Source organism: Diadema antillarum, unplaced genomic scaffold (genome assembly GCF_040938485.1).
Source record: "Diadema antillarum isolate AM-2024a unplaced genomic scaffold, OU_Dant_1.0 seq00001214_RagTag, whole genome shotgun sequence".
In the NCBI taxonomy this organism is placed as follows: Eukaryota; Metazoa; Echinodermata; class Echinoidea; order Diadematoida; family Diadematidae; genus Diadema; species Diadema antillarum.
The window spans coordinates 50,621-63,836 of NW_027272006.1; the positions used below are offsets into that span (position 1 = coordinate 50,621).

General features: G+C 37.4%; 1 protein-coding gene across 1 annotated transcript in view; it reads right to left on the reverse strand.

The window, feature by feature from the left end:
• LOC139744818 (orphan steroid hormone receptor 2-like) overlaps nucleotides 1-10,512 on the reverse strand; it is a 40,467-nt gene extending 29,955 nt beyond the window's left edge. The window contains exon 1 of the mRNA XM_071655232.1: nucleotides 10,340-10,512. The gene's annotated coding sequence lies outside the window, so the exon portion shown is untranslated. The remainder of the gene's footprint in view (nucleotides 1-10,339) is intronic.
• Between the last annotated feature and the right edge of the window lie 2,704 nt (nucleotides 10,513-13,216).

Genomic DNA, 13,216 nt, shown 5'->3' on the forward strand with positions numbered 1-13,216 from the left:
AAAAGGCAGAAAATTAAGTTACTAGATCAAATAAGATCTTGTTCAAGGGCGAAGTTCCAAGATGGGGAAGGAATAAAAACAAAAAACAAAAAACAAACTAAAGAGTGACCAATTAACAGTTTCATCTTCCTCTGCAACTGACAAAAGTGTGTGCATTGCAGAGACTGGAACAAGCAAAACCGGGGGGCGAGGAGATCCACATTACCCAAACATAACTTGAACCCTAATGTGATGTCTTGATTTAGCAATTTCGATTTTCGCTGCATTAGTCACATGACTGCATTATGACCAATCACCAACCAGTTTTTATGTAGACCATTTGATATCATGTATGATATGTCATTGTATGTTACTGTGGTACCCTTAAATACAAGTATCATTATGATATATTATAGATCAATCCACCTACAATTTGTAGGGGATGCCTCCGCATCTATTACGCTTTATCGTTCCTCGTGTCCAGCCTAAAGACTGCGTGGATGTGTCATGTCTGAGCTAGCAGAATGTATCGCCTTCAATCACATCAGCTACTCATACTGACTGTAGCCTGATGACATCATCAGAATGACCGTCTTGCAGACTGGCCACTATCATTTCAGTAAAGAAATTGTGAATAAAATCCCCATGGTTAACATGCAAACCAAGTTCACAAAGGTCACATGGGACATGGCACTTGTTTGGCCACTCACCTTTACTCTGCCATTCGTCTCATATAAAAAGGCTTAAAGTGCTGACAATAGACTGAAGTCACAAGGCCTACAAGAGGCTAATACAAAATTTTGTAAACTAGGTCCTATAAGCTACAAGCATTGCAGATCCATTTCCAAACTTCAAGCAAAGAAAAAAATATAATAAAACACTAAACCTTAGACTCAACAAAAGAAGAAAAATGCCCTCAATCATCTTCATCACATACACTTGTATGTATCTTTTATTTTTTTAATTTTCTTTTTCTTTTGCATTTTTTTCTAAATTCTGGGCACATGACTGAAAAAACAACCAGGAAATAGGCTTTCAGCACTTATGACCACAATTTGCCATCTACTCTAAATATAAGAAACTGTTTACAGTAATGATTTCATATTTTTAATGGTCATTAAACATATAATTTTACACTAATTTTCCCATTTCTCCCCTTAGAAAAAAAAATAACACCCACAAGAGAAAATAACAGCAGGCAGGCTGCTCTAGATAGTAATTAGCATATCATAAAACAAGATAAAAATACAGTACATTCAAAAATCATTACTTTATTACCACTATGGAGAAAACAAGTTTATCTGATCAACTTATGTTGTTTGTGACAATAACTGACTTCTATAAAAAAAGATAGAACGTTTGGAGGCTAGCACGAGACCGCCATCAAGTCTGGGTAATTAGTGTGAGTGAAATTCCATCCACGTTGAAAGTGAATGTTGTTTACATGAGATTGTGAAACATTTTAATATAAATTAAAAGTATACATTGCAGCTACAGCACATGTACACGATGTGTACCTGAGGCAGTATAAAATTGAATAGCAATCTATCTTACCTCAGAGAGTGGAAATGGATGAGTTGTAACACCTATTAAATATTCAGTTGAATGATAGGATGTACAATGTAGCAAGAATACTAGTGGACCTAAGTTCCACAGCATTCTTCCCACTTCTCTTCATTGTTTCTACTATGATTTTTTTTAATTATTATTATTTAATGGGGGGTAGGTGGCCAGTCAATGAATAGTGGAATAGTTTCAGGTACTGCTTTAGCAGGGATCCATGATGGATGTACTTCTACAACCGTGTGCACTTTAATACTTCATATCAAAGAGATAATACTCTTTTGTTTAAGAAACAACAAAATATCTCTTACAAATAAAAAGACTCACTACTTCATTCTAAATGTACACAGATGTACTCCATGTGCACCACATATTTACAATTACACATGTTTGGGATTCTTGTAAAGCAGCTGTTGGGATATCAAACATGACCATGGGGGGGGGGGGGTTGAGGTGGGGGAGGGAAGAGGGGCTTGCCCCCCAACTTTTTGTGCATCATACAAAGAAATACATAAGGTGTCATCGCTTTGCCTTGGGGTCCCCCCCCCACTTTTTTTCAGCCCTGATATATGTAAGTGGCATTAAAAATGAATAGATAGAGAAGTGTGAGCGCAATAAAGTTATGTTTTGCGCTGAAAACCTTCTTTCTTTCTTTTTTTTTTTGGGGGGGGGGGGGGGGGGGTCTGTCAGCTGAAGAAACCCGGAAGTGGAAGGGGAGAGATGGGCTGAGGAACTTTTCTTTTTTCTTGTTGGCTCATGAAACCCAGAAGTGCCCCCCCCCCCCCCCCCCACTTTTGAAAAGGTTGCCCGCTCTGATGACTACCCATGTACCCTCCTGGCAATCTCCCCTTTACGAGGGCATATGGTTCATCATTTGGGTTGACAATATTTCTGGTTGGAAGTGATAGGACCCCCGAGGACATGACAATAGCCACGCTGAACATGTTAAATGTATGAAACATGTGTCCTGCTTCAAATGTGAAATCCCTCTGGCATAGTCATTATTAATGTATGCTGGGATATGAGAACATACAGCAAGAACAACAGAGCATTGTATACTGTACATATCTGCTGGTAGTGTGAGAATAACAGACTCTGCACTATGGAATGTTATGTACACATTGTAGCCTCGATGTCTTCAAGTCATTCTGTTCCAATATGCACATTACTGTCAGCCTTCTTTGCTGAAATATGTTGTACCACATGGCTTGACCCCATAAGAAATCTGTGACACAAATATCACATCCATGGGTATACCCATACAGAATATAAAGATGTTGTACGGTTGTAGGTGTAAGGGTAATGTAAACAGGTACATAAAATGAACAAAACATAAATTTCCTAATGTAAGTGATCAGTCAAAGACCAGTATTCAATTGGTAGAAGATAATTGTGTGACAGTAGAAGATTTAGTGATATTCACCCACAGAATACACTGTTATGCTCTTGTCATCATCATCGTCATCGTCTACTAGTGGTGCTGATGATGGTTCCAGGACAATTACCCCCTGGACAATCATCCCATACCCTTCCCCTGACCCTAACATTAATCCTAATCCTGACCCTAACCCAAGTTCTAACCCTTACCCTAATCTTTACGCTCACCCTATCACTCCCGACTGTCCTGGTATGGCTGATGATCACCTCATAAACAGCTTAGTTGTATACTGTATGATCAGATATTCCATTGTTCATCAATGTTTAAAAGAGTCCTTACTCCAAACGCAACCAATTGTAGCTTACAATGACCACAGCAATACTCTCGTCCATGGAAAATATTCTAAGACTTAAAATATATCATCTTGGAACATCATGCCCAACTGTATTGCATTAAGAACAGGCATTCAGGGAAATACTTTCACCTTAACGACCGAGTATAAATGTTCGGCAGTACTTTGCACTTCCCTACAGCAATACGTCACAGATTGGCACAAACCACTGATATTGGGAGTGCACTGTGTACATGTATGCATAATGGCTAGCAGACAGGCGGAACAGTGCGCACCACACATGACTGGCATCAGGAAGCCGAGAGCTGACCTTTCCAAATGTCAGATGTCATCCCTGCTGCAGACTAGTGCACAGAGCCAGATACTTCTATAACAGTTATTTCAACAGACATGGGTCTGGAAAAAAGTGAACTTTAAACCCCTACAGACAAGTCCTTTCACTTCCCTGCTACTTCTATGATCACAATATGCCATTTAAAAAGCATTTTTAAATCCTTGTCAGTGGCCCTTAGTCACAATGTGGATTCCCTTCAGCCAGTTTGATCAGACATAGTAACTTATTCTTTCTACGACTACCAAATCTTACATTACGGCCTGAATTATCGAAAGTGTTACTTCTATGATCACAATATGCCATTTAAAAAGCATTTTACTCACATCTTGTATCCCACATGTGTACAAGTTATACCCCCATACAGTTGGCATGCATGTACTGTAATCAACTTGTCATGTAGGGTAACAAATCTACATTACAGTACACTCCTGACACTACAATGTACATTGTACATTTTCCATTTGCAACACCCAAGATGACCAAATTCCCAAATAAGGTAAGTTGTATGGGAATTGACCAATATTGCTGGTTTTCAGCAATACATTTTATCTAAATTGTCTTCCTTCACTTTATCACTCTCATGTCCAATATACAGTGGAAATATTATGATGTACCGTAGTCAAATATGATCCCACTACATGTACAGGCTGTATATGCAGCAAAGAACTGTGTGCCTCTGCCTTACCCAACTTTGGCCTTTTGGGGTTACTCTAATCCTCTAGATAATCAGCACTGTAGATGTGTTATAAAGACTAATAAACTCTGACCTTTACCACACCAAGTCTATTTTTAAACCTTGTCAGTGGCCCTTAGTCACAATGTGGATTCCCTTCAGCCAGTTTGATCAGACATAGTAACTTATTCTTTCTACGACTACCAAATCTTACATTATGGCCTGAATTATCGAAAGTGGTACAATCTTTGTCCATGGTTTAAACCATGGACAAAGACCGTAGTTTGTATGGGCGCCAAGTGTAGCATGGCCTATTTCGTTACGAAATCAGTCATTTTGTTGACGAAATGATCATTTCGTTTAATAGCGGGATGATCATTTCGTAGGCAGGGACCGTTTCATTCATATATGAAAAGGCCCAATCAGGTGCGAGAGTACCCTCACTTCCCATAACACTTGCCAGTAACTCCTGATTTCATTCTAAAGTGGGACTAAGCACACTTGATGCTCTTTCAAACTGTTTTCTTGATGAATAAAACTGCCCCTGCCGCAAAAAGGCATCCTGTTGCAAACAGGGATAATTACATGAACTCTACACTTTTTCTGGTTCATGCATCAAAATTATGAACTCAGGCATCTTACAAGACATGCACAAAAAAAAGTCAATGAGAATTTGTGCTTTATCATGGCCAAACATGATAAATATGACAACGTTGATGTCATAAATGTGGGATTGCATCAGTTATTTTCAGACACCCTAAAGACATAAAATGCCAGTAGACATGGTGACATTAACTGGGTAGTTATACATGTAACAGTCTAAAATTTGTATCCCTTAAATTTTCCAAAGCTGATTGCACACGTGTACAGTGTAGCTCTGTATAAAAACTGCACGACTGAAATCATTACAAGCTCATGCTGTGAAATTAATCAAACCTCAAGATGTGCGCCACATGCACTTGTACAATAAAAATCTCCTTGGGGCCTGGATGTGATAACGGTACACTGTATCTATGAAATAGACAAGTGGAGTTCTGGACAGTACTGAAGATAACACGACGCACTGCAAATGCACATTTTATAGCAAGTCCTTCGAGGGTGATAAGGAAAAGTGTCACCAGAAATGCAAATAATCTGTGGATAAATCAACACTGTATCTAAGATTATGACACAGATAATATGTACACATACACTGTAAAAATATCTCTTGAATTTTCAAAAAAAATGATCTTGGAGCAGCTCTCACTACTGTACAACTCACTGTAAAGTTCTGCAGTGTCTCTGGAAAAAATTAAATATTGATGAATATGTATGACAGTGTATAATTGTGGTTCCATATCAAACTTTACTTTTATTTCTATTTTTTTATTTATCTTTTTGCACAACAGTTTTCTCCCATGATGTCATCACACAAAATACAAGCAATTTGAGCATTAAATCTAAATTTTCAGTGATGTACAAAGTGGGTATTCAGAGTCATGTAGTTTTCAAGGAGTAAATTCTTCTGCTTTTGATAATCGCACTGCAATTTTTAACAAAAATGAAATGAATCACATTACATGTAGGCATTGCTAGGTGAAATAAACCTTGAACTTTACAAGATAATTCTTCCAAGCTCCTGCTTGGTGCTCTGCAGATAAACCTGTAAATTACATGAATTTATAATGTGTAAAGTTTAAATTTAACAAAAAGATCAGTTCAAACTGCACAAATCATAAATTTTCATAATATGCATGGCATCCTTCATAGGCTTCCAGGTTATTTCTCACAAAATAATCTTGTACATACTTGTAATAACTTTATACACTTGATGTAAATTGAACTATGTACAATGTATGCTTAACATACAGACTGGAGCTTTCTTAACCTTAACACACTTTTCTACATGGTCAAGTTACAGTGTTTTGTTTATTTTTTATGTACAATGTACTATAAGACATGAAATATTACATCACTATATCCTAGTTACTGTGCAAAATTCAAGTGTCAAATTCAATGAGCACAGCTCATAATCATGTCAAATACATTTTAGCAAGCCTGCTGCTTTTGTATGGCATAGAGAGTTGATTGCTTGGGTATATGATACATCAAAATTTGTCCTTGTGTTTTGGAATGAGAAATTTTGAACTGCTGGCATGTAAACAGGACACTACAAAAAAAAAAAACATTTTACTTGTGCCCACATGGGCACTTGGGTATACACCAAAGCTCATTACTTTCAGCAGGCAAGAATCCATTTATTTCACTTGCCCACAAGTAAGTTGTAGATGTCTAACATAAACAGACATAAATATAAGTCTGTGGCCCCCTGATGTAAGGCAGGAACAACAGTGCAAACTTGAAATTCTGTTTTTTCACAAAGGCAATCAAAGAATCACAACAGTGAGTTTCAAGTGCACATTGTCCAGTAGTGTGGGCACAGGTCTCTATTACTGGCAATTTCAAGCCCTATTTGCACTACAGGAAATTGCTACCCACATACTTAGGTTAGATATTAGTAATTACTGACACTTTTTGAAACATGTAGTATGAATGACTTCAGTCATTCAAAAGATTATATACACCTTATACAATGTTGTATTTGAAGCTGAAATATGACACATCAGGGGCTGAATGTCCCCTCCTCCCCCCTCAAAAAACAAACAAACAAACAAAAAAACACTTAAATTCATTTTCAGCAGAACTGAAATTTGAAATCCACAATGTACTATGTAAGTTGTAGCACCTACATGTAGAATTAAAGGGTAAAGGTACAAGCCTGGTTGAAACAGACAATTTAAAGGTGCAGAGGGCAAGAGGATATTGCCAGTTGAGTTAACATACTTTAAAAGGATTTGAACTTTGATGCCTGATCTTTTTGGTTTCACCCAAATCTAATAGTGCTGATGGCAAGTAAGACTGAATTCCTGTCTGTATTCAGACTCAAAGTAAGATGTTTATCAGCATGATATATTGTAGGTTGACTCTAGCCCTTGGAACATGTCATCTGTTGCATCAGGGCTAAAGACTTTGCCATCTAGACTTGTTCATATAGATACTGTAAAAGCGGATATTTTTGCGCGACTAATTTTTCGCGCTTGGCCGTGTCAGAAGACTTTCGCATGTTTTTAATTCTGCGGAATCAAGACATCAAGTACTGGAACATATGGCATGCAAAAATATTTGCGTGCTTTTATTTTTGCGCTAGCTTCTCGTTGCGCGAAATGCGCAAAAATTTCAACACCACAAAAATTTCCACTTTTACAGTAATACATCATGGGTGTTGCTAATGCCAAGTGCTTGCACAGTATAAATAATACTGAACAGCTTTGAGGAAACTAAATGTAAATTTGACCTCTAACTCATGACCTTTGAAACAGTTTAAAGTCTTATCAGTGATATATATACTAAAACACTCAGTCACCACTTTTGCAACAAGCACTGCCAGATTCTGTGTAAAGCCTTGGATAGTGCAATCTTATTTGAGATACATTTGACTCCCTTGAGTTATCATGCCTCTGTACAATACACTTTAAAAAAAAATACATCTGATCTTGATAAACATTACCCAAATACTTGAGATTAAGAATGTGAACAGATAACTCAGGAAAGAGAGGAGGTGGGGGCAACTTAAAACACCTTCAGGGTTAAGTTAATGCAGGGAAACCTGTGAAATCAATCAGTAAAGATTTATGAAAACCATACAATCCATTCAAAAGTATTTGAGTTGTTTCTTTTATTTGCTATTCCATTTGCAGCTCTCCATAAACAGAGGGTCTGTACAATAATATATGATATCATTATTGTAGCACAAGATTACGAGCATAAAGGTACCAAAAATCCTTTTCAGCCATTTCATTTCCAAAAAGGAAATGAAGTGAAATTGGACTGAAGGGCAAGAGGAGAATTGTGATGTGAGACAATGATACCAATACTATCACCTCGTCTTATTTGCAAAGATGTAGTTGCAACAGATATCACAGTCCAACAAAAAAAAAAAAAAAAAAAAAAAAAACTGCAATGAACAATGTCTGATTTCATGTTGCAAGTGTCCCGAGACAGCTTTGTTGTTGTTTTTTTCCAGTCTATTTCAAAGTCCACTCAAATGTAAAGTAGCACTGCATTTTCATTAAAAACATATCTAACAAGTAAAATCCTTCACAACGTGTATTTGTATCCTATGAAGACAATGTATGATTCTCTTGCTTTTGGATTTACATCAATAAATAAGATTTTTATCCCCCCCCCCTCATTACATCATACAAGAAAAATACATGAATAACAAATCAAGCAAAGTACTTTTTTTCCCCCAGTGGTGGATACAATTTAAGGAACATTTTCTTCTTATTTTTCCAAATTATGAATTCATTGTTTCATTGTTTGAAACTCAAGTTTTCTGCAATAAACATGAAGAGCTTTCTTCAATATTTTTTACTTGGTCACAGGTGTTATGGGTATGGTATGGTTGGGTGTCCAATACATCTACACCCTATTGTTTTTCTATCAATAGAAACTTGAAACATATCGCAGAAATTTGCCTGAAATTTTACTCACATGTCAAGAAAATATTCTGAATTCACAAGCGCGCATTAAAAATGCAATTTGCGATGTACACACGCTCCAAGATAACTGCTTCGAACGAACAGGTTGTTATTTTGACGCACTCAGTTGAGTCGTAATTTTGAAACCGACACCCCTACCCTTTATTAGCAATACATGTGAAATGCACGAAGTGCTTTTCCAGTGTGCATTTATAATCTACAGTAGGGCCTATCATTGTTTTGCTGTTGATCTTGTTCATTATCAGGTTTTTTAGTAATATAAATTGGACATCTTCAAATCCCCTGTGAGGAATGCAAAACCACTGCGCGTAGTCTCATGTGTGAATGTTCCTTTTGTGCAATGCTATAAATAGAGGGGTGTCGGTTTCAATGTAGGGCCTAGTGCATAGTGTTGCGTTGATGTGTTGGACACCTGCACCTACCATACTGCACTGGAAGAAAGTTTGCAAGATTGTACAATAAAATGTATGGTGGCTTAATTAATAATAATAAAAGGTTAGTAGACCCCCTAAAATACTGTCCTATAGATCTATGATAAACTAGCTTCCTGAAAAAAAAGAAGTGATCATTATTGAGTAGTATAGTGGTAGTATAGTACTATTGATGGGTCATAACTTAGGTAAATTTACCTATATATTTATGGGGAACATTTATGTGACTGGGGGAAGGCGCTGGGGCCACCAACACCCAAGTGGAAGTGAGCCGAGGGACAATGACTAGTGCAGGGTATTGCCGAGTGAGATAGATGCTGGTGCAGTGGTGGTGGTGATTGGCTGTAGTGTAGTGTTGCATTCTCAGGTTTTTGTTGTGCAGATAGCTAGTCTGAATGGCTCTGATACACGTCTATTCCATCAGGCTGATAGTTGTTGAACAGAACAACGAATATATCCAAGTTGGGGAAATAATATCAAGTTTTCCGCCTGCCTGCTGGCAGGAACGAACGGGAGGCTACCGATGAACAAAGACAAATTCGAGCCAGTCGCGATACCGATGCACTGTGATGTGCAGTGGCGTGTACAGTACAGCAGCGCGATGCCACAGAATTAGAAAGGAGAGCCGAATCCGAGGTGCACAAAGGTCAAAGTTAAACAGGAACAACATTACAAGAATCGATGTTCACCTCGATATACTGGCTCTGGAGCTCTGCTTGGAGAATATATTTTGTTGGGGAGTAAATACAGTGATTAATTTTTCATACCAGGGGTGTACTAGCCCGTTTAATCATAAAGGGAGGTAGGACAAAGCTCAGGATGATTGTACTAGTACACGACAAAAATGCATCGCCAATATACGATGGAGGGATCGCGGCAATGAAGCACACACGGTACGGTTTACACGCGACGGGTTGGTTTCGGGCGCTGCTCCGCGCTCTACAAAGCAAGCATGCAGTCGAGCTTTGGAAAGGCAAGGCGTGTATTCACCATCGCACGTACAATATCCATACAGCTCTTATGGATAGCTCCCACACACAACACATATGGTACATGAATGTATCACATTTAAATTGCTTTCTACTCACCTAAATTCTGTGAAAATTTCTGACGAAGGCAAGGATATAACGTATTATCATACCTGCAAAGAAAATGGTGATAAACGAGCCTTCCACAAGAAATATTGAGGGAAATTCTGTGAGATACGGTCGGTCTAAAGGTCAGAGTTCGTGACCCGCACTACGGCTTCAGCTCCGTGAATGCTGATTGGTGCGCACTGATGTAATAGCGTGCGCTTATCATTAGCATCTGATTGGCCTGTATATTTGGCTTGTAGTGACGTCAAATTGAGTCTGCTAAAATGTGTATTATTTTGTTGTGAATATTTCCACTGTTTCATTTCGCATTCATATTCTGCCAATTTCATTTTCGCTCAAATATAGAAGAGTAAGAAAATTGACTACATTAAACTCTGCAACGACCTTCATGTACAGTAACACCCCAAATGGCCCAGGGCGGGAGGGGAAAAAATCATTCGGCTGAAGACAATACTGCGCTATATACATAACGATAGGTGGTTACAATGGTTTCCTGTGTATCAAAATCAAATTGATGACTTGTAAAAGCAATTGAACAAAGAAGATGAATCTGTGAATGACACATTATAACCATTTACTTCGGATCAAACTTTTTTCAAGACACAAAGTTCTTCTGACATTCGGCTGAAGGGTAATACAGATTTTTGTTCTAACCATGCAGGGACCGCTTATGCCTTAAGAGTGTTGTGGGTGGGTGTGTGTGTGTGGGGGGGGGGGTGCTTGAGTTGATGATTGATGTATTTATAATGTTTCTTATCAATGTTGCTTAGTATTTACGATGAATATATGGCTTGGATCATCAGTTATCAGGCAACTGTAAATTGCTAAATGTAGACAAAATTAATGGTTAGACGCTTCTCGCTATTCTCCCCACCCCACCCCCATCACTGCTTACCTTTTTTAAAACTTATTTCTTACTTTTACATCTTCTTCCTTTCATCTACTTCTCTCATTATCTGGAGGAGAAATGGGCGGATGAAGTTTACAACTCGATGACATGGAATATTAGAACTGAAATATACGTAGGAATCTATTAGATTCAAATGTAATGAAGTTCTGTACTACAGTATATTCTGTATAGACGTAATTTATAGGCCCTTGGTTATAGATATACATTCATGTATCACTGGTTTATGTGTGGCGACCGGCAACCGGCATTATTTATTTGTACAATGTTTATTTCTTAAGTGGAAATAAGAGTGATAAGTGGAAGGCGAATTCTGTGCTTCATCAGACAATAAAGAATTTAATCTTTATTCTTTTTTTGGCTTCTTTTTTTTTTAAGAACAAAAAGACTCATATTGCTCTTTATATATGAGAAAAGTACATGGGCTGTGTTATTCTTTTTAAGTGCACGAGACTACTATGGAGTATACAAATTAAAGATAAAATCATGCTCAACTTCACCAAATGAATACGGTGATTTCAATACCAGCTGTAATTCATAATGGTCATATTATTGCTGAATAGTTCCAATTCCAGAATCGAATAAAAAAGAAATCCACCCCAAAAGTAAATACATTTCAAAAGTAAGAGAACAATATTCCCTATCATAGAAATGAAAGTAAAACCAATTAAAAGAGTAAAATCTTACGAGTTTAACGGTAAAAATTTGACTGAAATCGGATGAAAAATAAAACTTCATTTTCAGACTCCTTCAGGAAGTTATGACATTTTGAAACAAAGAAAAAATGACGAAAATTCAATGTTTCTGTCATAGGAGTCTGAAAATGAAGTTTTTTCCTGGTTGAATACATGTAACTTCAGAATAGTGATCATTTTTAGGTATACGAGGATTTGAGCCTTGGGCATAATTGCGTCTGAATGAAAAACTGGAAATATCAAAATGTTTGGGGGTACAAACTATATATGGTAAGTTGTGAGTGAATGACATGCTCACTTTGTCATTTGCATATTCATATTGACTGCTCAAGAACTATTTCCCCCCCCCCAAAAAAAAGAGAAGCTTCAAAATGTTATATGTTCCTTATTTTTCATCCGATTCCGATCATAATTATATACCGTTGAACTCGTAATATTTCACTCTTTCTTATCAGACTAACTTACATTTGGACTGGATTTCCCCTTTAAAAATTCTGTAACGTTCTTAAGATTTCTTCCTTCACTGTTCTTTATTCTTGACTTGACTCTTTTTATCAAAATTGTCCCGAGGGGCACAGAGGTTTCCAACAGTGACAATTATAAGGCAAGAAGCTTTGTTAGAAAAATAAATGAAAAATAAACAGCTTTTCGGATCATAAGATCATACAGCGGTAAGATATCCTTCTGAAAACAGAATATGGACACTCCTAGTTTGCGCATGACTGAGCTTACACCACAGCATTTGCGAGAAAATGAATGAAAATGTAGTCACAAAGTTCATAGATTCAGAGGAGACATTACATGTATCGAGTACAAGTTCGGCTTAACATACTATATCTTGTATAAATGACGTATACAATTCGGTGCCAGGTATATAGACATGTCACGAGTAAAAGTGTCAGGGGTATAGAAAAAAAAGGATTATTTCACTGGCTTAAAAAAAAAATGTTGAGGGTAATGGTAATAGTTGTCAGCGTCAACGGTGAAAATGTGTAGTATAATAAGAATACCGTAGATGAACCTTGTCGGAAGTGATGAGGGTAGAGCAAACGCGAAGAGGCAAAATGGCAGAGGTAAGAATGAAGTGTAGAAAATAGGTTATATAACAGAGCAAAATATACTAGAGGTAATAACGTTGCCAATCATGGTGGAACCTTCTGCATGGGATTTATTGCTTGATTGAAATAATAGTCTCTTTCGCCTGCCACGTTACTTTTTCAAATAATTCAATATTGGAAGAAACTTTTTCCTACGGAAGAGTATTTT